General features: G+C 45.6%; 1 protein-coding gene across 1 annotated transcript in view; it reads right to left on the reverse strand.

Annotated features, from left to right (window-relative positions):
- Window positions 1–18,501, reverse strand: part of LOC132352311 (uncharacterized) — a 269,512-nt gene extending 251,011 nt beyond the window's left edge. Inside the window, exon 1 of the mRNA XM_059902731.1 lies at window positions 18,429–18,501. The gene's annotated coding sequence lies outside the window, so the exon portion shown is untranslated. The remainder of the gene's footprint in view (window positions 1–18,428) is intronic.
- Between the last annotated feature and the right edge of the window lie 6,634 nt (window positions 18,502–25,135).

Raw genomic sequence — 25,135 nt, forward strand, 5'->3', positions numbered from 1 at the left:
ACTTTCATGCATAACTCTGAGGATATTGAACTACAGAAAAACATCACCACAGTTATAGCATATAGAGGCCAACATACTGATCGAATACCAAAGACAAAGCAATTCCTGCAGACAAGGGCTAGGACTGAGACATGGAGCAAAGGACAGTAAAATGTCGCAGCATCAGCTGCAAATCAAAGAGCAGCTTGAGGCACATACAATGTGGTCAGCTCCACAGCCCCTGCGTAGAGATAGGCTTAGCTCCTTAGTCACTGGATGACAGCTTAATCACGTGGGCCAAGACGCTCGCCCCACATAAAATCTCCACCACCCCCAAGATCACTCTTCCTTTCGTGATTAGGTAGCTCCAGGCTCCACGTAGTTTTAAAGATCAGTAAATGACCCAATTTCTTTAGACACAGTCAAGTAATCTCCAAAGTACTTTGCACTTATAAAATGCATCAAAGTGCATTTATGTATAGCCTGTAATGCACTAGAAGTTTTGCTGGATGCTGTACAAATTAGCTTCATGTATTCTTGGGCCCCGGCTTTGAAGAAGGAATCTGGCTTCTGCAACCATCCCTTTATAAACATTGCCCTCCAATGGCTTCTTAATCCCCAAATTCAGCAGCCTTTTCTGAGACCTCACTTGTTTCAGCTCCTCTATAGCTCCTGGCCCCGCTCTCTCTCTCTCCTCCTCCTCTTTTCCATAGTACAGAACTTTCCTATATTTCCCTACTGTCTCTCCGATGGTTTCTTCTGTTTCCATTGGTTTCTTTTCCTCCTTCTGAGTCCTAAAAGGACATATTCCTGAGGGTTTTGTTTTCTGCCCTTTTCTTTTTGGTCCACAATCTCCCCTTGATGATTTATGACACCTACAGCTTCAGCACTTCTATTGTTGTGTGCTTGCCTCCAAACTAGCTTTCACCCACACTGTGGCTGGCCAACACCTCAAATTTTCATGGGTAAAGTGAAGCTCATTGTATCTCCCAAATCAGCTTTTCCTCCTGACTTTCATGTTTGGGGCATTTGAATTCAGTGGTGTGCTGATAAACTGACTCTTTGTGGGGAGATAGAGGAGCCCTGATGTGTAGCATTTGTTGATTTCCATAGTGTTTCCATATTCCCACCATGGCCACTTTCAAGCTACCAACATGAAGTCACTGACTGCAGAGTCTGGTTAGAGACCAGTACATGACAGTTCCAGGAAACCACTGAATCATCCTCCAAATTTCTCCCCCAAAGCCTCAAAGTCACCTTTTCCCTCTCCCATGTCTTCACCAAGACATCCTATCAGCTGCAAAGTACTCTTGGGTCTCTTTTAACACAGATTCTGCCACCCAGCCTCTCCTTTCCATTTCCACCACTGTTTCCCACCTGAGACTGTCATTGCCTCCTGTCCTGCCCACTCTGTATCAGTCTCCTCATTACTCTCCCCACCTCTAGGCTCTCTCACCACCTTCACGTAGCTGGAGAGGACTGGAAGATTAATCTTCCTAAAGTGAATTCCCCATTGTGTGACCCCAAACCCTCAATGGTTCTCCTACTAACTACCAAATAAAAGATAATTTGGCATTCGATACCTAATTCAATGTGTACTGCCTGTATCAGCATTCTGTATCACTTAAGATTAGGTTGGCTACAATCCAATTTGTAGACCCAAAATAGTAGTGGCTTTAAAAAGACATAAGTTTAGGGACTTCCCTGATGGCACAGTGGTTAAGAGTCCACCAGTGCAGGGGACACAGGTACACAGAGATCCCACATGCTGTGGAGCAACTAAGCCCGTGCGCCACAACTACTGAGCCTGCACTCTAGAGCCCACAAGCCACAACTATTGAGCCCGCATGCCACAACTACTGAAGGCTGTGTGCCTAAAGCCAGTGTGCCGCAACAAGAGAAGCCACCGCGCCGCAACGAGAAGCCACCGCAATAAGCCTGTGCACCGCAATGAAGAGTAGCCCCCGCTTGCCGCAACTAGAAAAAGCCCGTGCACAGCAACAAAGACCCAACGCAGCCAAAAATAAATAAATAAATAAGTTTATTAAAAAAAAAAAAGGGGGGCTTCCCTGGTGGCGCAGCGGTTGAGAATCCGCCTGCCAATGCAGGGGACACGGGTTCGAGCCCTGGTCTGGGAAGATCCCACATGCCGCGGAGCAACTAGGCCCGTGAGCCACAATTACTGAGCCTGCGCGTCTGGAGCCTGTGCTCCGCAACAAGAGAGGCCGCGACAGTGAGAGGCCCGCGCACAGCGATGAAGAGTGGCCCCCCGCTTGCCACAACTAGAGAAAGCCCTCGCACAGAAACGAAGACCCAACACAGCCAAAAATAAATTTAAAAATTAAAAAAAAAAAAAAAAGACAGAAGTTTATTCCCCTCTCATGTAAAACTCAAGAGGTGAGCAGTCCAGGGCGTAAGGAGACGTGCTCCATGAACTCCTGAGTGCTCAGGCACTTTCAGCTCAGCATCCTGACAAGCTTCATAAATGGTCCTCACGCTCATGTTTCAAGACGGCAGCCATCACCTCAAGTTCTGGGCAGCAGAATGGCAGAAGGAAGAGAGGACAAAGCTGGCTTGTAGGGGAGTTCCCAGAAACTGCCACAGGACATTTCCAGTTAGCCCTTGTTTCCCAGAACCTAGTTACACAGGCACACCTAGCTGCAAGAGATTCCGCGTGGCCATGTGGGGATTCCGGAAGGGGAGACTAGATTTGGGGGAACAACTATGTCTCTGCAAAGGCCTCAATGTTCCTTTGAAGACCTATTTCCCATTAGGCCTCTGCCTAAACTTAACAACAACAGACATGTATGTAAATCTGACTATGAGCAAGGCACTGCTCTGAGTGCTTTACATATATGAACACACTTCATCCTGACAACAGTCCAATGAGGCAAGTACCAGTATTGTCCCCGTGTTACAGGTGGGGAAGCTAAGACCAGAGGGATTAAGAAGTCCAGAGATTCTCAAAACTGCTTGGGAATCAGCACACCTGGGAAGCCTGTTAAAATGTAGAATCAAATGCTCTGGGATAAGATGAAATTGCTGAGAAAAAAAAAAAAATGGAGGAGTGAGAAGAAGACCACAAGTGGAAATCTGAGAAGCAGCAGCTACATTCATGGGACAGATGTAGAGAACAACTGACCTCAAGACATAGTGTGAAAGGGGGCAGGGGAGCCAAGGCCGAGTGCTGTCTTGGGAGTTCAAGAGAGGATGTCCAAATAGGAGGTCGTTTCTCCCACGGCAGGGAAGGCGATGGGAAATGTCTGCTGGAATTGATGGCTAGGAGGTCATGTATGACCCGGGTGAGAAGAGTTTCAGTGGCATGCTGAGGGAAGAATCCATGTCCTCATCCTCAAATTCTTTGTGAGACCCTAAAGAAGATTCTCTCTCTGTCCCTCCCTCTCTCTCCATCTGTTGTTCCTAGGACCAGGCTTATACATAGTAACTGCTCATTTGCTGGCTTGCCATTGCTGAGGACGATGAGACCATTCCCAAAATCACTGTTATGGAGTCAAAAAGAGAAAGATGCTGGGGACTTCCCTGGTGGTCCAATGGTTAAGACTCTGCAGGTTCAATCCCTGGCCGGGGAACTAAGATCCCGCACGTTGTACGGCCAAAAAAAAAAAAGTGATTTAAAAAAAAAAGAAAGATGGTGGGTACGTGACTTGAGATTTCAGAAATGTGGGAGCAGCGGGCTCACGCCCCGGCTTCCGTTGCGTAGGAAAAGCTTCACAGAAGAGAAGGCAGGCAGACAAGAGCCCCTTCCACTGGTACAGAGAGCTCACCATGCGCTGCCCCATGGACGTGGCCAGTCTACTCAGATACAGGACACCACAGCTCTCAGATAATAAATGCAGTGGGCCCTCCTTCTCCTGGAGAGGCAGCTGCCAAAAACTGAAGTCATGGTTCGAGGTCACTGTGAACCCAGGGCCCACCCTGAAATGCTGCCCATTCATCAGCTTCCAGCTCGGCTCCTGAGGTCAATGGTTCTTCACAGTCACAGACCCTCTCTCTCCTCCATCTCGGAGGGAAAACGCCCGGTTCCTTATGGTTCGTCAGTGGTGGAGGAAGGACGGTGAACACCGACTGCGGTTCTCACAGCTCTGGGAGCATTAAGACTTCAAAAGAGGAACCACTTACGCTGTCATCACCACAGCGGTCACTTCTACAGGATTTCTTTTTCCCATAGAGCATTGGATGGACGGGCTTGGCTCCTGCCTGGGAGGAGGGAGGAGGGCACTGCAAAGCCTCTGACTCACTCTGCCCTCCCTCTCGCCCTCCCCAGCTGCCCGACACCGCACTTCCTCCTCTGAAGTTAAAGGTCAGCCTCTCAAGCTCAGGCCAAGGTTTTTTCAACACACACACACACACACACACACACACACACACACACGCGCGCGCGCCAAAAACAGAAAAAAGAAAAAAAAATTGGCTTCTGAGAGAACACATTTTTTAACATGAAAAGAAATAAGGAAAGGAGCTCTCAAAAATAAATTTAAAAATAAGTAATCCTTCCCCCAACTACTTAATAATTCCAGAATAATGAAATTTTCCAATTGTAAATGTGTAAGGGATAAAATAAAAGGAATGAATGCTCCACTGTGTTCAAGCAGGCCTCTTAAAAATGATCCTAATTTCTTCCAGAAGGCTCTGTAGGGTAATGGCAAGGTTCTCCTCAATACAGAAATGTTCCAGCAGTAATATATTCGCTTCTCTTCACATGTCTTGAGCACTAGTGTGAACACGGCAATGTTTTACAGCTGGCATGCTGTACATCGCTGCTCAAAAATGCTGCATTCCTAGGGGCTACAGTCTCGTGTTGTGCATTTGAAATGCCTGTTGCTAAGTAAAAGCAGTCAGCAGCCCCGGACGACCCCACCGGGGGCACCACACAGAGCTTTCTAGTTGCCTCCAAATATCCCCACTCCTGGTAAGGGATGAGAAGCCCACTGAACCCTCGGACCCAGGCGAGTGGTCCAGGCTCCCAGGCAGGGGTGTCGGAAGACTGCGAATCATGATATCTCTGCCTTGAGGATAACTTCTGCCTCCCAGCCCTCATTTGTCCCAACCTAGGAATTTACGCAGCCCTTTTATCGGGTCCCTTGAACTTTCAAGAAACCTCCATCCGACTGCATCCGACTGCAAACCTCCAAACGGCTGCCCGTTTCCACACCTCCTGCTTTGCTCCATGCCAGTGACAACCTGTTTCAGGTTAGCTTTAACATCTTTCTCTGGAGAGTTTCCAAAAATGTCCTCAACCAAACAATCAGGGCAAGGGATGAGCCTGGTCCATGCAGCACCAGGCAGCGGAGACCAAGTCACCGCCATTCCCTGCGGCCCTGGAGACAGCTCGTGGGCACAGGCAACTCTGCCTTGGGAAACTTACGGAAACTGCTTCACATTATTAAAGTCCACTTATGTGAGAGGTGTAGTATCTTGGAATCTATCTCTGTGCTTTTCTTTTTGGCATTTCTCTGCAAATGACCTTCGTCCTAGCTCGGGGGGTGGGGGGTGGGGGAGGAGTGTTGCAGGGAAGAACATTAGGACGTTCAAGTAAGGATGCCAAGAAAAAGAAAGACTCAAGTTCAACGTCTAACATCTATAAAAGGGTTATCAAATCCATGCAAAGGCTTTGTCAAGAGAGAAAAGGGTTTTCAAAATCCCGTTATCTCCCCTTTAACATTTCAAGCGGCAAGGCTGGCAAACCAGCTCAGGGAGTCCCCCCTGACGGAGGTCCCCCCCAGGAAGAAGGGAAGCCCTGATGCTTCTTGCCGGGTGAATGAGAGAAGGAAGATGCAGAAGAGGTAGAAATTCGGGGTCAGAGGCTGCGAAGCCCACACCCCAAAGGCCCGCATCTCGCAAAGGGGCGGGGCTTGAGATGCGTCAGGTTAGATACGGGCTCGCTTCCGGGGACCTTGATGGCAGTTGGCCTTTGCCCCCTGGAGCGGGAGCAGTGGTGCAGAGTCGGGGTGGGGAGGCAGGTAGAGGGACGTTTGGAGGCAGCACCCGGCGTCTCCACGGCTGATCAAGGACCCAGTGTTCCTTGGGCCTCGGTGATGAGAAGCAGAGGTGGGCAGAGGCAGCTGGGGGGGCACAGACCTCGTGTGGGAGTGAAGGGGCCTCAGTGGGGAGACTTAGATCGGAAGAGACGGCCATCACCCTGCTGCGTAAAAGTTATCTTGTTAACTACGGTCACACCGGTACGCTACCTTCCACATTTAACACGCAGAATCAGACCGCCTCTTGCTGCTTCCACCAATACCGCCCTCGTCCACGCCACCTTCGCCCCTCACCCTGACTTGCTTTCTAGCTGCATCAGCTTCCTTACTGGTCATCTCGCCTCCACTCTTGGTCCCCTGAAGTCTATTCTCTGCCAGGGAGTCAGGATGATTCCTTTGAAAATATAACTGAGACCATGTCGCCCCTCCATCAAAACCCTCCAGTGACTTCCCAGTTGACCTGGAGAATGACCTGAGGTCCTTACCGTGGTGACAGGATGCGACCTGATCTGGCCTCGGTCTTCCTCTCAAACCTCGCTTCCTATCTGCTCACCCCCGCCCACTCCAGTCTAGTCCAGGGCCTCCTGGCTGACCCTCAAACACACCAAGCCTGCTCCCAGCTCAGGTTCCCTCCACTTGCTCTTCCCTCTGTCTGGAATGTTCTCTCTAATGTCCTCATGGCCTGTACCCTCATTTCCTCTGGATCTCTTCTGTCATGTCCTAAGAGAGGCTATGCTTAAACCACCCTTCCCAAAACAGCAACTACCCAGGCCACTCTCTTTCCCCTGTACCTGCTGTATTCTTCTCAGTGTTTATCAGCCCTTTTAGATTTATGTTGTTTTTATAGTAGTAAAATACACATAAGATAAAATGTACCATCTTAACCATTTTTAAGCGTACAGTTAAGTGACATTAAGTATATTCACATTGTTGTGTGACCATCACCACCATCCATCCACAGAACTCTCTTCGTCTTGCAAAACTGAAATTCTGTACCCATTAAACACCAACTCCCCATCTCTCCCCCTGATTCCAGCAACCGGCCTTCTACTTTCTGTCTCTATGAATTTATGTGTACCTGATGTGAGGTACTCTAGGTGCCTCACATGAGTGAAATCACACAGTGTTTGTCCTTTTGTGACTGGCTTATTTCACTTAGCATGGTGTTCGCAAGGTTCATCCGCATTGTCGCATGGGTCAGAATTCCCTTCCTTTTTAAGGCTGAATAATATTCCATTGTGTGTTTGTGCCACCTTTGGTTTATCTGTTCATCCATCCATGGACACTTGGGTTGTTTCCACCTTTTGGCTATTGTGAATAATGCTGCTGTGAACACAGGTGTCCAAAGATAAATATCATATTTCATACGTATTTGTTCACTGCCTCTCTTTAGCACCAGTACAGCACCTGGTACATAATATATACTCAATGGACATTTGTTGAATGACTAAAAGTGGCACAATCAGGGCATGTCTCCAGGTCTGTTCCAGCTGCAGAGCTCCTGCTCTCAACCACAACTCTGTGCTACTCCACTCCCCAGCATAAGGGTGTGCTGGTCGATCTGAAGGGGGCTGTGAGCAGGACACGCTGAGGCATGTTTTGGCAGTCCCCATTAGAGCACTGTCCAAGGCAGAAGGCATGTCCCCGCCCGAGGCCTTAGGCATTCTGCTTCTGGTGTCAGGAATTTACCAACTGTAGAAAGGCCAGTCTGCTAATAAAGCATGAATCAAACGTTTGATTCACTACCACAATATCCTGTCTTATACTCTTCATACCGTGTAATACTATTGGAAATAACTTTGTTCATTCATTGTTTCCTTGTTGACCATCTGCCCCCTTCCTTGCCATGTAGGCCCTCAGAGAGCAGACTGTTTATCTTCAATGTAGAATCATCAAAAAAATAAATGAATAAAGGAATTCAGGCAATTGATTCTTTTAGTTCTGGTTCCATACTTCTCAAGAAACTTTCTCATGATAATTTTACTTCTCAGGTAGATAAGGCCCAGGGCAAGCTAAAAGTATGTGTGGTTTTTTCCTACTCCAAGCAATTCCCCAATCTCGGCAGACACAAACTGGTACCCTACAAATTCAATCCTGACACTATCTACCTGGAGATTGCAGCGGATCCCAGAGGTTAAGGGCTCAGTCTCACCACACCCACCCTTCCTCTACCTCCCACCCCCCGCTTCAGAGGCCAATTGCAAGTCCAGGTTGTCACCTGCACTTCTGACCAACCAGCTATAAATCAGGTTCCCCTGACCCCCCCTCTCTTGCTCAATAATTTGCTAGAATAGCTAACAGAACTCAGGGAAACATTTACTTACGTTTACTGATTTCTTATAAAAGAATACGACTCAGGAAGAGCCAGCTGGAAGAGACACTTAGGGCGAGGGGGAAGAGGCGTCGAGCTGCCACGCTCCCTCCAGGCACACCACCCTCCCAGCACTTCTCCGTGTTCACCAACCTGGAAGCTCGTCACATATCATTGTTCAAGAGTTTTTGTAGAGTTTTCATCTCCAGCCTTCCTCCCGCTGCCCTTCCTAGAGGCTGTGGATGGGGGCTGAAAGTTCCTACCCTCTAATCACTTGCTCTTTCTGATAATCTGCCCCATCCCAGACTATCCAGGGGACACCTTAAGTCACCTCATTAGCATAAACTCAGATGTGCTGAAAAGGATCTTCTTATGAATAACAAAAGACAGTCCTGTCACTCAAGAAATGCCGAGTTTTAGGAGCTCTGTACCAAGAACTGGGAGCAAAGACCATGTATATTTCTTATTATACCACAACATTAGTTTTCTAAAGCTTGGTTAGTATGAGTCGGTCTCTGAAAATTAACATTAATCTCATTATGCAGAAAAAATAATAATAATAAGACAAGTCCCTCGACCAGACTAAATCACCAAGATCAACTTCACTTTAAGAGACTTCATGACCACCACGATAAATTGGAATAAAGGGAGAGTGAAACCTTTTGATTTATATCAGTTTCTTGATGTCTTGTGATTTCTAATTTATTCCAACCAAAAGTACAAAATGAGAACTCACACAGGAAGAGGTGGTCTTCATAATTTTGTAGATCTCAGCATAAAAGAACTGAAGATCTTAGCAGGAAAAAGTGCCATGATTAACTGGCGGTATCTGCCATGGCCTGGAAAAGAAGAGGGTGGCATTTATGCCATGTATCTGTCACCCCTCATCTAGACAGCCTTTAGTCTTCCAGTTTCCTTTGAATGTTCAGACACCCCTTTAGGGCCCCTAATTACAAAGCACCATGAAGAATTCAATCAAGGGAGTCATCCTTCTGGGGGGTTTCTACTTCCCCTTCCTAGTTGCTTCCTAGATGGTTAATGTAGGAAAGTTACTTTTCATCCTTCAATTCCTACCAAGTCTATTTCCTCGTTCACAGAGAGCCAGCTAGATTATCTCAGACCCTCCAGTAAAAAAACTGTAATCTATCAGCAATTATCTGTTTGCAAAGCCCTGTGCATGCTGGTCCCACAGCACATTCAGAGTAAGAGCAAGAACATTCCATCTCAACTTTTTATTGGAGCTGCCCATGTGTGTTCCAACTCATCTCCTCACATTCTGCTTCTAAAATTAGGCATCGGAACAAATGTCACTCCTGCCTCACATGGGTTTGTTTGTTTTCTTATCTCATAGGTCAAGGGGACATCCTCTGCTCCTGCTTCCTGACCCCCATGTACTACCTGCAAAAAAAAAAAGAAAAAAAAAAAACAAACCCTCAAGCTTCTTCCTTATCAGAAGCTGAGTTTCCTCACTGGAGACCGTAACGCTAATGGGACCAGGAGAAGACCAAAGTGTGCTGCAGCTTGAGAAGCAGAAGGCTTTTCAGAAACTAATCACTAAATACGACTCAAGACCCAAAGCTCAAAGCTCAACCCTCAACGGGCGATCCAATTTCACTTCTCATTCTTCTACTAATGGACCTTGAGTGCTATTTGAAATTTCTGGCGGGGGTGGGCGGGGGGTGGCCATGTGTCCACTGATAACCAAGAATGATCTTGCTTTATGTGGAAAGGTTGTCTTCTCAAATCCGACATGCAGCTTCAAGAGGTCTGGGCTATGAGGGGGAAAGGCCAGACTATCCAGGGAGCCGGATGTGCACTCAACGTAGTGACAGAAGCCGGGGTTGCATGGCCTGGTATCTGTATTCAATTCTCAGGGAACAACGAAAACATTTTTTCACAATGTTTTCTTTCACTTTGGTCTCTAAGGCTCAATAGTCAATTCTATGAAGGTTAAGGGCCATGACTGCTTTCTTAAGTTCTTGCTGAAATAAGCCCCCAGTAAATACTTCCGCCTTGCTAGCCATGACACACCTGTAGGGCAGGCATGCTGTCCACTATATAGATGGGGGCTGGAGACAAATAAGGTTCTCTGAACACTACTTAGAAGGGCTTGATCTGAGTCCTCACCTCAAAGAAAACACTTGAAACATGACTTGTAAACCAATAGAAGGTAACATCTCCTTTCCTTAGGGTACTAGGAACACTTCATCCAACCTGACCTTCTCAACGTCACATAATTCCTTCCCCCACCACATTTAAGTCACATCATGACATGCTCTCAATATCCAGTGGATTGCAAGAAAAAAAATGAATCACTTTCAAAGTGAAGGAAACACAATTTCTGGACATAGTATGAGTTAGAATCATTAAACGAAGGCACTAGTAAATATTCAAAAGGAACTGATATTTATAAACTGTTAACTGTGAGTCAAGAACTGTGCCAGCACTTTATAAAAAACATCCCATTTAAACATGTTTGTTTCAACTTCCGATAGCATAGATTTTTGCACATTATCAATCTCATAGAGTTTCAGATCTAGATATTTTGTGAGATGGTCTATAGATAGAAATGGGGAGATACACAATTAATTATTCCCTTCTTCCTTTTAGAAAATATAAAATTTAAGCTCTCAACTCTGTGTAAATTATTTTTAAATAAACACAAACATTTATGAAAAAGGAGAGACGATAAAATTCCTGTAACACCTCTAAGTCTAATGGCACCTGAGTTGTTCAGAATAAAGTTTATGAACATTTAACACTAGGCAAATGTACAGTCAGGAATTATTTTAATATGATTCATTAGGTTGATGGGTTCCTCTTAAGAGGAAATAATATTTATCTAAGGATTATTTGAAGTGTGCCTCCAGAGCTTGATCAGGCTGTGGGCAGATATCTGAGATCAGAGTCACGAAGGCCAAACACCAATTGTTTACTGTTGTTTTGTTTTGTTGATGACACAAGACAGTAAGTGGCTCAGAGCACACCATGCCCTTGCCAAGTCAAAAAAACAACACTTCATTTGCGAGGAACTGGACTGTTTTGCATGCGTTTGAAAGGAAGTTTCTTAATGGAAAATCTATTCTGGTCAGTGAAGAAATACACTTTGATACTCACCTGTTTTCTCATCAGCTTCCCCCAGTGGAGAGACGCACTGACTCCATTCAGAGGGTGTATAATTAATATAAGGGACACCATGTATAAGGCACCTGCCATGTTCCAGATAATTAACTCACTTCGTTATCCACATTCTAACCTTGTGAAGTAGTGTTATTTCCCCCCGTTTCAGAGATGAGGAAACAGAGGCTCAAAGAGGTTAAGGAACTGGGCCAGAGTCACACAGACAGAAGGTTGCAGAACTGGAATCCGGAGCCAGGTATTTCAGTTCCCAGGCCCGCTGCAGGGGCCAGGGCCCAGCACCCATGGAGTCACATGCTGGCGTTTGAGAGACAGCACAGCTACCGAGCAGAATATAGGAGGTCCAAGCCTGTAGCTGGAGGTCACGTTACTCGCAGGGAGAAGACAGGGACGGGTCCAGGCCTCAACCAAGCCTTGCAGCCTGGCTGAGCTGCGTGGGGCTTGCTAGGCCAGAAAGAAGAATCCTCCTTTACTGCAGAGGGAGGCTTGTTCTATCAACAGAATGAAAGGAGTGAGCGGAAGCCAGGGTGAAGTAACACTACAAATCTTTAGGCAGCTTTCGATCTGCTCCCCTACTTCTGAGCTCTAGCAGCCGACGAACCACACCACGAAGCCCAGCAGGACTGCCACCGCCCCAGCTGGCAGCACGAGCGTGCCAACGCCACCCAACTCTACCACCGACAGCACCAACACTGCCCGCTCGCCTCCACTACCCTTTGGCTCCTTTTGTTCACTCGTATTTTATGGCTTTTTTCCCATGCCTTCTTCCTCGGCTGTCTCCTATGAACTATCCGAAAGGCAGGAAGGCTGTGCTCACCAGCATAGAAGAAAAGAAATTCTGTTTCTTGTGTAGCCTCCACTCAGTCCTCGGCAGGACTGCAGGACTAAACTATGATGCTTACTATATACCTACATTAGTGTATTTTCAAAAGCTCATTCAGTAGACAAAACTGAGATCAAATCCTAAATCTGCCCTTAAACACAGATATTGGACATGTTATTTAATGTCTCTAAGCTTCAGGCACCTTGTCTTTGAATAAGGGTAAAATCTCTACATGTGGGACTTCTCTGGTGGCGCAGTGGTTAAGAATCCGCCTGCCAATGCAGGGGACATGGGTTCGACCCCCAGTCCGGGAAGATCCCACATGCCACGGAGCAACTAAGCCTGTGAGCCACAACTACTGAGTCTGCACTCTAGAGCCCACGAGCCACAACTACGGAAACCCGCGTGCTCTAGGGCCCGCATGCCACAACTACTGAGCCCACATGCTGCAACTACTGAAGCCCACGCACCTATAGCCCATGCTCCACAACAAGAGAAGCCACCGCAATGAGGAGCCCGTGCACCGCAACAAAGAGTAGCCCCCGCTTGCCGCAACTAGAGAAAGCCCACATGCAGCGACGAAGATCCAACAAAGCCAAAAATAAATAATTTTTTTTTTAAAACTCTACATGTTAGAATTATTGTGACAATAGGTGTGGGGGGAGGAGAAGTTGGCACAGTTCAAAGACAGCTGAATCTGCAACTGAACCTGAGTGTGGGACACCCTGCCAGCCACTCTGAAGCCTAGGTCCTTCGCTGACTGCAGATACCTTGAATGTTGGGACCACTGGCAAGAAACAGCAAAGGAACCGAGAGAACTGGGACTTGGGGATGATGGGGCTGGACGTGTGAGGCCTTGGTAATTGTGTGTGGGGAAGGAAAGGTGAATTTTGGCAGGCCTAACATTCATTTGTGAAAGCGTGAACGCTTTTAAATGCTGCTTGTTTCCATCAGCAATACCATGAACAATATCATGCTAGGTGTATTAAACAGAAAGAGATTTAATACAGGGAGTTGGGTGCTTACAAAGTCTTTGGAAGGGCTGACAGACAAGTTCTGGGATGAGCCTATAGCAGGGACTTCCAGAACAATGCAGAAGGAGCCACCAGACCAGCTACCAGCCTGAGGCTCATACTGAAGCTACGGGTTCCAGACCCACTCCCATAGCTGTAAACCAGGGACGAGGAGGCCAGAGTCCGGAAGCCCCCACAGCTGCTCTGCTCCTGCAACTGCTCCTCAATATCCAGGAACCTGGAGAGAGCAAAGTGCAGTGCTGCTGCAGGACACCCTGTCCAGAAATGGAAGTAAGGCGGCCTCCGCCTCCCGTCTGCCTTCCAAATCCAAAGCGTAGGCATGTGTAATCAGCAGGACCTAATTCTCATTCAGAATCCTCGCTGCAAGGGAATCTGCCATGCGTCAGTTTTGGAGACCCAACATCTCCAACTAGAAGCAGAGTGGAGTGGAGGTTGGGCAAGCAATCCACAGCCCCGCGTGCTTCAGAGACTTGTGAACTCCACAGATTCTGACTCTGACTTCGCCGAATGTCTTCTTCCCGCCACCCTCTCCCTCTACTCTTTAGCATCGAGGATCTAAGACCTTATATAATCGTCATTTTTTTTTTTGTAGCTCTTACCGTTTTGATAAAAACATCCTTCTTATCTCGTTTCAGTACATTTTAAAGCTCAAACAAATGGGTACTTATCTTTTCTCTTTTGTAATATGTGATTTTACCTATTTTTCTCCTATGTATGAATTTCAAGGTCTAACTCTGATAAATTTCAAGTTTAACTTAGGAAATTAATTTAGCAGGCAGTTTATATAAATGACACTAGAAATCTTACACACAATAGCATTACTGACCTTCAGATGATATAGGGGGAGGAAATGGGGCTGAGAAATTCCTTGTTTTATTATACGATTGCTACAAAGAAGAATTCTTTACTGTCAACAGGTTTATATATTTCTATTCACTTTGCTTTAAATGCATTTGTGTTTAGGTTTTGTTTTTGCTGACCCAAAAGCTTAGCATGAAAAATAAAAATGAACATTTGGCTTTCATTCAATTTAGTCATAGACACAAGGCATTTTTACATTAACTGTTCTATGCTGCAGCCCTTTTTTTTTTCTTTAATTACAGCCTAGCCTACCTTTTGTATGTTACCTATAATTTAGGAAATTTTCAAACTTATACAATAGTGGACACTTTTATTTCATTTTTATCCCTACAAGCACCAATGATTTGAAGCAAATCCCAGAAACTATTTTATCTTTTTAAATGTGTAAATCCAAATTACCACAAACTTTAAAAATAACTAACTCCTCAACATAATTAAACATCAAGTCAATGGTCACATTTACCTATCCTTTAAAAAAATCTTTTTTTAATTATGTCGAATTTTGAACATACACCAAAAAGGCAAAATAATACCTCCTCTATGTGCATTACCCAGCTCCAACAGCCATCAACCCATGGTCTGTCTGGCTCCTCTCCACCCCAGGAGATGACTCCTCTTAACCTTATGCTTTTGAAGCAACTCCCAGGCCTTATATCATTTCTGTAAATATTTCAATATATACCTATAAAAGATAAAGAGTCTAACATAATCACAATACCAGTATCACATGTAACAAAATAATAACTCCTTAGACAGTGTTCAAATATCCTGATCTCGTGAATGTCATTAACATTACTACAGTTTTTTAAAAATTTGGATACTTTTTAAAAATAGGATCTAAAGAAGATCCACATATTATAATGGATTTACATCCTTTAAATTGCCTTTGAGCATATAGGTTCCTTTTCCAACCCTTATTTCTTTTCCTTGCAATATATTTGTTGAAGAAACTGGATTGTTTGTCCTGTGAAAGTTCCCACAATCTGGATTTTGGTGATTGTAGCCCCATGGTGCAATTTAACATGTTTCCCTGTCATCTGTATTTCCTATCAATTGGTAGTTGGATCTAGAGGCTTAAGCATGTTCAAGTATTTTTTGTCAAGACTATGTCATAGGGGTACTATGTTCTTCCACTGCAGGGGTGCACAATATCTGTTTGTAGCGTTGTGATATTAGTATTCATTCATGCTCAATGCCTAGATTCATCCATTAATTAATGGTTACAAAATGGTAATATTTCTTCTTCAATTATTAGTTGGATTACTTCTAGAGTGAGAAACTTCCCATCTTCTTTTGACTATCTCATGGCACAGTTCATATTTAAAAGGAAGAATAAATGCTTGATTTTTCCCTCTTGTTTACCAGGTTTCAAATAATGAGTTGGTTCCTTGGCATCCTCCAATAATGACCAATTCATTTGCACTTTTTAAAGTATCATTATGAACTCATGAATTTAAGCATATTTGAACTATTTTTATCCACTGCAGTAATTATTCTTATTGATGCCCATATTTCCCATCTTTGACCAAGGTAGCTCTTGAGTTCTAAGATGATGTTAGAAGCCTTTGCCATTTTCCTCGCTAACTGATATGACAAGACTTTCTATTTCACACTGTATATTATGCATGGAAGTGGCCACTTCTTTAAGGAACCCTGGTTTCTTTTAGGGGAAAGTGATATTAGAGCCCACAGTCTAATGTTAGCACTTCTCATTGCTACTGGGCTGTCCCCCAATTATCCCAAGATTATAAATCTTTTAGGTAGGGATTTGAACTGGGATCCAAGGAAGGTTCATACACTACTATTAGTTATATATCTTAAATCTCTTTTAAATTATGGGTTCCCCCATTTATTTTTCCCATGTCTTGATGTTGTTGTTGAAGAAGAAAAAAAAGAAGAAATTAGATTATCTGTTCTTTAGAATTTCCTATATCTGAGTTTTGCTAATTGCATCCCATGATGTCTCTTAACATGCTCCTGTGTCTTATTTTCCTATAAATTGGTCACTGGGTCTAGAAGCTTGATTAAGCCAAAGCTTTACTGATTATATTTTCTCTCCTAGCTTTCAATTCCTTTGAGTTTATATAACAAAGGAAATACATTTGATTTTCTTACCCAAAAGTATCAAAAAGTTTCAGACAGAAAAGTGGCTAGAAACACCCCACCCAATATTTATCCTTATGTATTTCAGTCCAAATTATTTACCTTTAATTCCTTAAAAATAAAAACAAGGACCAGGAAATAAACAAGACTGAAAATGGCACAGCATTTCAAGACTGAAAAAAGGCACTCTTGCCTTTCAGTACATCACTTTCTTTGCTTTTCTCCATATCACTGCAAGAACTGGACATCGTAGCTAAACAGAAGGCCCTGCCTGGACTTTCCCACTCCATCACCCTCAGCATCTTCTAATTTAGAGCAATGAAAACATTCATTTTAAAAGAAAGAATCTGAGCAGCCAGGTCTGTGCCTTCTATAGTTATTCTCTGCTTCGACAGAAAATAAACTTGGTTAACGAGAATTCAGCTTTAAAAAAAAAAAAAGCCTTTGCTCTTTACAAAGATACTTTGTTATCAGCCTTCTAGAAAGATGTTAGATATTAATCTGAGGCTGAAGGGTTGGGAGCGGGGAAGGGAGGGGAGTAGAAAAACTCCCAATCAATTGGTCATGAGCATGATCTGAGCTCATGAACCTGTATCAAGAGGCTTAGTGTAACTGGATTCTTGGAGAATATAACAGAAAAAAAGCTGTTATTATCTACAAGTGACTTTGCAGACTAAATAGAACTATGAACAGGTATAAATTTGAAGGGGACCGAGGTCATGCAGCAGCCTAGACTTCACTCAGAGCTTTATCAGCAACAGAAGTCTGCCGCACGAACAGCACACATTTCAATGACGGGCTGACTGATTCCAACAGGAAAGGAGAGAACCTAGTCGAGTGGGCTCAGAGCACTTTCACGGAGCCCATCACAGTCTGGCATCATCGGCATTGCTTGCTGCACTCAATCGACAAAGCAGAGGTGAAGCAAGGCAGGTAGAAGAAGCGTCTGGAATAGGGCAATTCTGTGGGCTAAATTGTGAAACCTACATACAGTCTCTGCTGTTTGCAGCCCCTCTGACCTGAAGTCATGAGGCTTCATTTCTCCTGAGCTCTGCCATGCTTCGTACCTAACGAACCCTGATGAACTAGGATAAGTTAACAGCCTCCAACCTCTCCCAGGTGGATCTTGGACTGGGTGAAGCAACTGGTATCTCTGAGGTGAGCCCTGAGCACCTTGACATCCTTGGTCCTTCCATCTCTGGCTTCAGCAACACACTCCATAGAATAGGGCGTCTGCCTCAGTTTCCCTCTAGTTTCCCACTAGGTCGTGTTCCCGCTGAGTTTCATGTATGTGGCTGAACCCTGACACTTTGCTGTGCATGCTGAATCTGGGCCTCCTGCATCTGCAGCCCAGGGACAGTTTTGGGGTGCTACCACCATCGCAGTCTTCCCCATTAGAGATGGCACTGGACCACAAGTCTTGAGCTCAAGCTCGAGCTTTACAAATCTCATTAGACTTAGTCATTAAACCTGTGAATTCCCATTTCTTCATCTGAAGACTAAGGATACTATTTACTACACTCCCCACATTTGATGGTGGTTAAATAAAAGCAAGGTAATGAATTAGGTTGTGCTGCCTCCCTCCTGTCCAAGGCTTGTTTCCCCACCAGCTTACTGGGTTCTTTGCATTTCTCTGGGAATGGTCTCCCTCTGCAGCTGCTTCCCACGTGCCCACCAGGATCCTTTTGGATATTCCAGATGGGCAGCCATGTGGTTTAGGACACCCTGGAGGAGTCTGAATAGGCACAAGCATAGCAAGAGTCTGGCTAAACCATCAGGTAGAAGGAAATTACCACGAGTGACAGATTCTTCAAATCTCAGGTCGAGCAGCTCCCCCAGGAAACAATTTCACACGTGCACGGAGTGAAAAGCCTCACAGACCCAACTCTGGCCTCATTTGGCTACAGTCACCCCCATTGGAACCAGCGTCAACAGAGCCACCTTTGAAACAATAGGCAGATTTAAACATAATGAGCTGTATCTACATAATGTGGCCAAACAGTAATATGACTTATTTCACAATGCGCTTGGCAAAACCAAATGGACATGGTTAAGACTCTTAGAGAAAGTTGCTCTGAAAAAACAAACAAAAAAAGTGTCCTGTTCAACAACGTACCTTAATGTCCAGTATACTGAAAACAAGTCAAGAGGAATAGAGGATCCCGACGAGTAATACTTACCCTTCTCTAGGTGATGGTTTAAAACTGGAGTCGTTTGTCACAGTGAAGTTTGGTCCTTGAACAGAAGCTCTATTCTCCACAGAGGAAGGAAGCTCAGCTGATGGAGAAAACAAGCAAATGCTACATGTCAGGCATTGGTTAGGGACTTGCGTCTAATTTCTCAGTTAGTTCTCACAAAATGCCATTAGCCAGATAAAGAAATCAGTTCAGAGAGAATTAGTGACGCACCAAGGGTGCAGAGTCAGCAAGTGTGGGAGTTAAGGACCTTTCCACTTCAGCCCACTGACTTCTCTGTAAAAGGCAGATTTAAAGCAAAGCACTTCCTACTCCAGCCAGCCCAGCAAACCTCCTCACATGTGTATGGTTGTCTTTGTTGGGATTGGGGAGCCGAGAGGTGGGAACTCGACAGAGAATGTCAGAATGGGCTGCACTTTTGCTTTCACTCATGAGTCATGGTTACCATTTTGTGCTTATGAAACTACGACCAAAATGGCATTGTATAGGGTAATTTTTGCGTTTTAGTAATTCAAAAATTACACCTCTACCTTGCACAGTAGATTCTAGCCCTGAGATTTCTTTTACCTAAGATTATCAAAAATGCAAATCCAACCAAGATGCCAGCATGGCGGTGGTGAATGTGTAAACTGTACAGACCTTTGGGCAGAAGCTATTAAAATTTAAAATACAGAATTCTTTTGACCTAAAATTTAAAATACAGAATTCTTTCTTTCTCATCTAGAAACAACTATATTAAGACCATGTAGTACTCAAAGATCTGTAATCAAGGACATTCATTTCAGGATTGTTTATAAACATGAAAAATTGAGAGCAATGCAATGGGGATTGGCTAAATAAATTATAGTACACATATAAAATGGAATATTCCACAGCCACTAAAAAATACAAACGTGCGTTGACATGAAAAATATGCCCAAGATATGTCGCCGAGAGAAAAAAAGCATATTGTAAGACAGCATGCATAAAATTATCCCATTTTTGTAAATAATAAAACATATGGTTGTATATATGTAGGGAGAAGATCTGGAATGATATGCACCAAACTTTCACAGTGGCTTTTTCTACGGGATGGAACTAGGAAGGGTCCTACTTTCTATTTTTTTTTAATTATTTCTACACTTTTAGAAATTCTTATTTATATGAATATTTTTACTATTAACAAAGATTTGTGTTCTATTTTTAGTTTGGGGCTTGGTGTTTGGGATATGAGAACATAACCAATATTTCAAGTCTGGAACCAGAAAGGAGAACAAAGGGAACTGAAAATCTCCAAAACATGATGCTCGTATGAGAGTATGAGAGACAACTATTTATTTGAGAATGGACTTGCTGGTAGCTTTCAAACACACAGCTGCAGATATACATATTGTTGATGATCCAAAAGTGTCTTTGTGATTTCTGGGGGAAATGGCAGAGTTAGAGTATGCTTGCATGACTCCTCTCCCTAAAATTCATTTAAGTAAACAAAAATCAGTTCTGTTTATGGTTGGGTCTATCCATTTTTCGGTGCAACAATCAACCTTACTATCAAGGAGAAGCTTCTCTAATGGGGTGTTTTGGGGCCTCCAATGTTAATGTAAAGGCTCATTAGATCATATAGACAAAGCTGACTGTTTCCCAGTCAGCTCCGTTCCTGGGAGCCTCTGAAGGTTGCATGTCAAGGACACACACTGTGCCAAGTACAACACCCAGGGCAGTGCTGAGTGGTGGAGCCTGGGGAGGGTCTGAGACCCGGCTGGCTGGCTGGCTGCCTAAAGACCTCACAAGGTGGCTTTGCCAGCGGACTGGGTCTGATTTCCACAGACTCAACAGGTTGGGTCTGATTTCCATCTCTCATGAATGAACTTACTGCCTTACAGAGGCTGACACAAACAATCAGATTGCTAGAGAATTAACTGGCTAGAGAATGACCTGGCGATGAAACCAGCTAGTATGTATGACAGCGCATGAGGGTCTTCTCTCCTTCTGTACAAACTAATGGCAAGTTCAGTATTATCTGGAGGTTATACTACAAGCATGGCTTCACATCAGGAGCAGGAAGTTACAGAATCTGAATGTGAAATGACATCTGGCCCAAACAACTTGGTGCGCCCATCGCCACAGTAGAGTTACACCTTCCAAATGGCCAGATGCTGTTCTTCCACAAGACACCCTCTCTCAAGGACATGTCCAACTTCTGGCTCTTCATCTCCCTTTCTACACCCCCCTTCTGAAACACAGTACCTCACAACAGATTAGATTTCTGCTGTTTGTTTGTGTGTTTGTTTACAATCATATTCTATTTCTGCCTCCATGAGCTCATTCTCTGAATCATCCTGAATGTGATGTCTGATGCCTGCAAATTACAGACAGACCATTTCTGACTTTGCTTTCTCAGACGGCTAATCAAGTCCATCATACGCAGAATTTACTAGCTCTACTTTGAAAAGATACAGTAGTCAGGATAAGATAGGCTATGCTGAGGTAACAAGCAAATCAAAATCTCACTTATTTAGCACAACATTTATTTCATATCATTGTGAGGTCTAATGTGAGATGGCAGGGCCCTTCTCCATCTGATGAGCCTGGATCCAGATTCCATCCACTCTGTGTTCCGCATACTAACGCGTGGCTATAGGCTGACTGCAGCAGAGGGAGACAAAGATGGAGGAGAGCCCGGGCCCCTAAGAGCCTCAGCCAAAGTGACCCCTGACTTCCCGTTCACATTTCACTGACCGGAGCTAGTCACGTGGCCAATACAACTGCAAAGGAAGCTGGGAAACGTGGTGGACCACTGGATTATTGGGAGAGTGCTAGCTGCCTCTGAAACAGAAAACTACCCGATTTCCAGGTTTTTACAAGCCCTTTACTATCACCCTCGTGTACCATTAATAGCTGTAATCAGAGGGCATTTGATGCTTCAGAACTGTTCTCTTAGCCCCTGTCTACCTTTACTGAATCAATATGATTCAGATCACTGACTGAGGTTCTAAAACTCTAGGTTAGACTGGAATACAGAGTAAGACCCAGTTTCACCCGTGAGAAGTACATAATCGAGGAATAGAAACCTTACGTTAATAAAAGCAATATTATAGGGCTATATGACTATAACACAAAATATACAATATATACAAAAATACAATATAAGTATATATAACATACATTTAAAGATATACAACTGTAATATAGGGGAAAATTAAATGGTGACTAGACTAAATGTACAAATCAAGTTTTATTAGAGAAATAATTCCATCGTGAAGAATATGGGATGTGAACTTGGAGAAGGCAGGATTTTGACTATGCGCCAAAGACTCTTGAAAGGTAGAGGCATATGAGGAGCATAATGTAAGGCAGGGGGTGTGATTGTCACATCATGGGCGGGGGAGCCGGGGGGAGTAGTTTGATGTGTCTGGAACATCGGTAAATGCAGGCAAGGAAATAGCTGGAGATGGGATGGGACGCTAGGATGAGGCCTTGACTGCCACTGGGCTGGCCTGGACTTGGTCTAAAGGCCAATGAGACGTACTGCTGATCTGGGGGAAGTGGAAAGTAGCCAACCCTCGTTTAGAAACACAACCCAGGAATCAGAGTCGAGACCAGCCAGGAAGCTGCTGCAGCAGCTCCAGAGAAAGTCCTTATTCCCATGGCCCATCTCCTGCCAGGAGCCTCCTGGATTTGAATCTCCCCAAGGGCCAATGGTCACAGAAGCTTCTCAGGTGTGCACATCTAGACACGCCATTACCCATCCGAACAACTCATTCCTTCTCTACCCCACACTCAACGCATCGGCAAATGCCATTGGCTCTGCTTTCAGAACAAACGCTGAACCCGACCACCCCTCCCCAGTTCCTGCCCTTCCCACCTGAATCCGAGCTGCCAGTCTCCCGAGACTGATGCTTCAAGAACCCAGGTCAGGGGACTTCCCTGGTGGCGCAGTGCTTAAGAATCCGCCTGCCAATGCAGGGCACACGGGTTCATATCCCTGGTCCGGAAAGGTCCCACAAGCTCGCGGAGCGACTAAGCCCGTGCGCCACAGCTACTGAGCCTGCGCTCTAGAGCCCACGAGCCACGGCTACTGAGCATGCGTGCCACAACTACGGAAGCCCGCGTGCCTAGAGCCCGTGCTCTGCAATAAGAGAAGCCAGCGCAAGGAGAAGCCCGCACGCCGGCACGAAGAATAGCCCCCGCTCGCCGCAACTGGAGAAAAGCCCAAGCACGGCAACGAAGACCCAACGCAACCAAAAAAAATAATAAAAATTTTTTTTAATTTTGAAAAAAAAAAAAAGAACCCAAGTCAGAGCTCCAGAACCCCCGGAGGCTTTCAATCACACTCAGAATTAAATCCAAAGTGCAGCCCTGGTCTTCGTGCTCGGCTTTCGTGCTCCTCACCTGGTCTGCTCCAACCACGCCTCCCTCGTTGCTGCCCCGCTTCCCCCCTCCAAGCCCGCGCCCGCCCCCGCCCCAGGGCTTTGGAGCCAGCGGCCCCCAGTACATCCCGAAGCCTTCTCTGGGCCTTCCTCCTGTCTCAAGAGCACCACACCTGTCCCCCTGCCCTCTCGGGGGCCCCACTGCTCCCACCCTGAGCCGTCCACGCTGCCGCGCCCCGGCACGCAGCAAGCCCTCCGCAAAGACGTGTGTGTTCATGGAACAGTTAATAAATGGCGATTTCAGAACATCAAGTGGAATAGAAATGAGGCGAATAAACTAAGACAGGCTAATAGGTTAAGTTCCATTCCTCCCTCATAGACCTTAACAAATATCTCAGACCACATTCTCATTCCAAGCGCCTCCACTCGGGTTTCATTCAGGCTCAGCTTCAGGCCTCTGTCTCAAGGGTAGGACGGGGATATTCATCAAGAGCGACCAGAGGCCAAAGGAAAGGCCTGAGAGTCCCGCGGAGCCAAACCAGCCACCAGGCGGGTGCCGCCCTGCACCAGCGCTGGAGCTTCGGGTGTGTTCCCACCCAGGCTAGTGGGGAGGGAGAAAGTGGTGACGGGGGCCCTGACGTACAGACCCGGACACGGGGCCTGTGTCTGCTCCCGGCCTGCAAATCACTGACCCTTTCAGACCTCTTAAGTGTTGCCATAAATAAAAGAACACTACCCCCAGTGTTCTTACAGTGGCAGAACTAACAGTTATGTGAGCAAGCAACTTGTACCCTGAGCGTGGATGAAGATGTCTGACCGTGTGTCCATCCACTCGGGGAGGGGCGGGGACACAGTCCCTCCCCACCCCACCCCACCCCCGGGCCGGCTCCCCTCCCTGGAGCACCAAGGGGGAAGGAGCTGACGTTTATGGGAAGATGTGAAGGAAAGTCTCATTTTCAATCATCTTGAGAGCCAAGGAATGCTTCGCATGCTCAGAAAGCCTTGAAGGTTTACATCTGTGACGCCTCCTGTTGTTTTGACGGAGTCCTTTTTTTAAGCTTAAAAAGGGGAGCAGAAGGAAATGTGGCCATAATCCAGTAAATTAGCTTTCGGGAGGCCCCGCTGTATAATAAGCCCTCGCCAGGGGTTCCCAGCACGCCACAAATCTCCTGTTTGCGTGCCCAGGGCTGGGAGGCCACAAGTCACCCGGCAGCCTCTGGTCACAACTGAGTCCTGAGTTCACCTTTGTCTGTTTCAGGCTATTTCCATCCATCTCTTAAGATTCAGGTAAGAATGATTCAACAGAGACAACAAGAAAGAGAACAGAGATGGGTGAGAATAAAAGGGAGAGAGAGAAAGTCTGTGGTTTTGTACTAGGAAAAAAAAATCCATCTCTTTGCCCTTCAATACCTGATCCATTTTCTCCACCTAAGAGGTAAGGTATGTCAGGAACTCCCTACCTATAAACTAAGGACATTGGAAATCGACTGAGTGGCCTGAAAGAGGTCAACAGTGGTTTTCATCCCATGATGTACCATGTCATACACATGCCCTCCTGGGCTTCACCCCAGAAATTCCGAGTCAGGGTATGCGTGGGTGTATACATAGATGTAAAGGCCAGGGAGCGGGTAACGTCTGTATTTTTAATGCCCCCGGGTGGTCCTGACTCAGGAGTGTAAGTTGTGAACCACTCTAATAGGGAGGAGGGTCTGGAATGATGCCAACCACAGAAGATTCTGCCCACTGAGCAAGATTCCCTCTAGAAGAATCACTTTTCAGCCGTGCCAAGCTCCAAGGTACAGAGAGGCTCACAAGCCCCCAGAATATTGGCCTGAAGACATTAGCCATGGTCTTCATCAGCAGCAGCTGTGAATTTGAATATTGAGTTGAATTTCAATAACCCACTCCTCCCACTCTCAGCCTCTCCTGACTCCATTCATTCGTCAAGGATGTACTGAGCACCGGCAACATGCCAGGCCCGATACAGCAGAGGCCCCGGGGACACAGCAGAGACATGGGGGACACAACCCTTCCCTCCCGGCAGGTGTGGCTCGAGGGGAGACGGGCAGTAAGCAGTCATTCCAGAGACAGCCATCTGAGAGCGACTGTAAACACCAGCCAGGAAACACACAGGGTGGGGTGAAGGTATGTGATGGGGCTTGCTTCTGCCCTAGGGATCAGAAACGCCATCCTGGGGAAGGACAGTATGAGCTGATGGCTAAAGGACAGTCAGAGTGAGCTAGGCAAAGATCACACGTCACACACTTTTACCTCTAAAACAGTCAGTAAGCTTCGTCCCTGAGAGGAGACGTTCCCCACTCCTCTACTATGGTCCCTCTGAGA

The sequence above is a fragment of the Balaenoptera ricei genome, chromosome 18 (genome assembly GCF_028023285.1).
Source record: "Balaenoptera ricei isolate mBalRic1 chromosome 18, mBalRic1.hap2, whole genome shotgun sequence".
Lineage (NCBI taxonomy): Eukaryota > Metazoa > Chordata > Mammalia > Artiodactyla > Balaenopteridae > Balaenoptera > Balaenoptera ricei.